The sequence below is a fragment of the Maniola jurtina genome, chromosome 24 (assembly GCF_905333055.1).
Source record: "Maniola jurtina chromosome 24, ilManJurt1.1, whole genome shotgun sequence".
Classification (NCBI taxonomy): domain Eukaryota; kingdom Metazoa; phylum Arthropoda; class Insecta; order Lepidoptera; family Nymphalidae; genus Maniola; species Maniola jurtina.
Window position 1 is genome coordinate 8,116,995 of NC_060052.1, and position 3,861 is coordinate 8,120,855.

Sequence of the window (3,861 nt, forward strand, 5' to 3'; positions counted from 1 at the left end):
TTAATGGATTTAAATACTTTTTTGATTTACTTTTCGTATGTAATTATAAATTGATGAATATTGTTTATCTTCATGACTTAGATACTTATATAATGAAGTTTAAATTGGCGTTTGTTACGTTTTGAAACTTCGTCCTTTCCGTCAATGTGATTCTTATTTAAGAATAGGACCTTCTTTTATAGTTGTACTGATTTTTACTCATACTTATAGAAAATACTAGAGGATGCCCGCGATTTTGTCCGCTTGGATTTAGATTTTTAAAGGTCCCGTGGGAACTGTTTGATTTCCCGGGATAAAAAGTCGATGTCCGTCCCCGGGATATAAGCCAACTCTGTGCCTTTCGTCAGAATCGGTTGAACTGTTGGGCCGTAAAAAGGTAGCAGACAGACAGACAGATACACTTTAGGTAAAAACTATGGGTATTTACAATCATTTTTATAATAAATTACTAACGACCCACCCCGGCTTTGTGCGGGTGCAGTGCAAGCCAGATACCTACCTTTTTATGTATGTAATTTCAATCGGCTTGATTTCTTCCGACGTCTTGAACAACTATCGTCATATTTCAACAAATTAACACAAAAAATAATAAACGATACCTACGTATGAACTTTTCTCTATCTATTGATGAAAACCGCATTAAAATCCGTTGAGTAGTTTTAAAGATCTAACGCGTAAGAGCGTACGGGAAGACAGACGGCGGGAAGCGACCTACATAGAGATTTAACAGGTAGGTAATGAAAATTGTTATTCTTTTATTTTCAATTTCATCCGCGTGGATTTAGGTCCCGTAGGAACTGTTTGATTTTCCGGGATAAAAAGTAGCCTATGTGTTTATCCATAGAGTATAATCTATCTCCATCCGGAACTTATTGTTAGTTTTAAGAATTATTGTACTTTTGGCTTATTGAGTAATTAATTTAATTATTATAGATTTTATGCAAGGAATGTCTTAGGTTAAGTTTTACTATTTAGAAGTTTTAGATTAAGCATGTTGCGTTAGCCTGTAAGTGAGTATACAATGTATACTTAGGACTATCAATGTATACTATACATTGATAGTCCTAAGTTTATATAAGTCGTCATAATTACTTTTCTTTGTATACCGTTGGCTTCCTATTAAATTAAATGAAATAAGAAAAACTTCAGCAGAAAGAGCAACAAACATACAAACATACATATACACAAACTATAATCGCCTTATAACATTTTATTATTCAGTGTTCGTATTGTCTTTCCATCTCGTTGGTATTGTGGTTTCTTCATCCATATCGTAGTTGACTATGAAACATTGGCAACACTTCATATCTAGAACAAATGAAAATATATTTAGGACATGAAAAATCTGTCAGATGTAAGGCGGTTGTGGGTTCAAGAAATAGCACTTTTAATTTTTTTTTGTTTGTGATTACAAAAAGAAAATTAAAAATATGTGTTCATGAACAAATAATAATTAGTATTTTCAACTTATGATTATCGTGCAAAATGTCGGAAAAAATACCCAAGAACAGTTTTTTCTGTTAAAGAAATAATCAGTAGGTCTAGGTACCGGCCCGGAGATAACAAGTGGTGGTGTTCCCCGTGACTCGGAGAGCACGTCCTGCGCTTGATCTTTTTCCGGTCGTGTCGTATTTCCGTGCCACGTGTTAGAGTGAGGGAATAAAGAGCGCACCTGTGTCCGCGTGCACATTAAACTCTATGGAGATTGGCCGTCATCGGTCGGTCGCGAGGACATAAATATTTTACCTTTGACGCACATGGGCAAGCAAGCTAAGCACGGACTCAAAATGGATGGGTAACAACATAGTTGCGGGACGCAAAAGCAAAAACACATCAATTTCTTGAATCCAAGAAGCAAATTATTATGGTTCCACTATGGTTCTGATAGTGTCGATTTTGGTTCTGGTTCTCCGTTATTTTCGGTCATTTTTGATAATGTTTTAATTAAATTGTTACTCGTCAATATCTAAACTAGTAATTTCCTTGAATTTTCTAACTTAAATTACTTTAAGAACAACGATTTTTGTTATTTTGATTTGACCACGTTTTGATCAAGTGTTTTATTCTTCTTGGTCACAGATATGGACATATACAAGTATACTAGAAAGGTGCCACAAGGTGTGCCATATAAAATGAAAGTTATTTTTTGTGCTGATTCGAAGCGTCCCACCTATCGTACCGGGAATTAAAATTGACATTGTGGTCTTCGTGTTGAGACCATTGGTTGAGACTATATTGACAGATGTCTCATCACTAACAATTAGTTTCATTTTTGTTCCTTTTGCCGTGGAGACCCTGGGGCCATGGAGTTTTTCACATTTCACCGCGTTTAATAGCCTCATCGGGTGATAGAAGGGCTGGCTCATTTTTTGCGCAACGGATCAGCCTGGCTGTCCAGCGCGGAAATGCAGCTTTTCTTGGCACGATTCCACGCGGGCATGATTTGTATAGTAATTAGATAATGCTAGCGTAAAGTTTTATTGTAATATTTTAATAAATAGTAAAAAAAAACAGTTTCGAGTAGATACGTTTACAATTAATGACGTTCACTGTTGCTATCAGTGCCAAAATCTCAATCTAGTTTCTTCAAAAAAAAAATTCAGCAATCGTAAGTCCAGCGTGTATTAATATAGGTCAGTGGTGAGTCTTGACAATGTGATCTTGACTATTCTTGACAAGGTCAGAGATGTGACAGAATCAATGAATGTGAGAGAATGTGGGACTTCGTCTGTGGTGGCGTTTGCTGGCGCGCGTGTTGTGACTTTTTGGAGTGTTTTTTTTTGTTAAAACTGACTGGAAAGCGCTCTAAGGGGGTGCCGTGCGTATGTCGGCGAGCGCCGGCACAGACGGGGTCCATACTTGTATAGTTTAACTAACTTGTTACAAATAACTACAAACTTGACATTGTCTAATCATTGTAAAAGCCAGATGAGAGAGAAAAAAAAAAGAAAAAAAAAAGAGAATGTGACAGAATTGTCAAAGAATTTTGACCGCAATCCAATCGTTCTGAAACAGAGTCAAACATGACCTGTGCATTGCCAGAAGCTGCAAAGGTGTGTAAAGTTTGCCAATCCGCAATTGGCCAGCGTGGTGTAAAATGCCCCTTCTCATTCTAAAAGGAGACCCGTTCACACTAGTTAAGTGATCACCGTTGGTTATGATGATGATGAGTCTAGTTTAGAGATGGTGTACAACAGAATGAGTCATGCAATCAAGATTTTTAACCCCCGACCCAAAAGAGGGGTGTTATAAGTTTGACGTGAGTATCTGTGTATCTGTGTTTCTGTCTGTGGCACCGTAGCGCCTAAACTAATGAGCCGATTTTAATTTAGTTTTTTTTTGTTTGAAAGGTGGCTTGATCGAGAGTGTTCTTAGCTATAATTTAAGAAAATCGGTTCAGCCGTTTGAAAGTTATCAGCGCATTTTTAGTTACTGTAACCTTCACTTTTTTCATTTTTAATTTACACTTGTAGACAAGTGTAAATTAAAAATTTGTAACACCCCCGACAAGTGAAGGTTACAGTAACTAGAAAAGAGCTGATAACTTTCAAACGGCTGAACCAATTTTCTTGGACTATTCCGCGCCTACGATCCAAAGTATTTGAGTTTTCCAAAACATCATTTTCAAATAAATAATTATGTATCAAGGCAACGTCCATCATGACAGCTTGACATTTGTCAATTTACATAATATTATGAACCTAACGGTTATCTAACCTTCTTTTCTACAAGAAAACTAGAAAAGCCACTTGAAGACTAGCCATAAGGCTAAGAACACTCTGGATCAAGCCACCTTTCAAACAAAAAAAAGTAAATTAAAATCGGTTCATTCGTTTAGGCGCTACGATGCCACAGACAGAT

At 36.6% G+C, this 3,861-nt stretch overlaps 1 long non-coding RNA gene across 1 annotated transcript; it reads right to left on the reverse strand.

Moving 5' to 3' along the window:
• Window positions 1-1,177: 1,177 nt before the first annotated feature.
• Window positions 1,178-2,051, reverse strand: LOC123877752. Its single transcript, XR_006798670.1, has 2 exons — window positions 1,747-2,051; window positions 1,178-1,308 (listed from the first exon to the last, which is right to left on the reverse strand). It is a non-coding gene; the product is annotated as an uncharacterized LOC123877752 (long non-coding RNA).
• Between the last annotated feature and the right edge of the window lie 1,810 nt (window positions 2,052-3,861).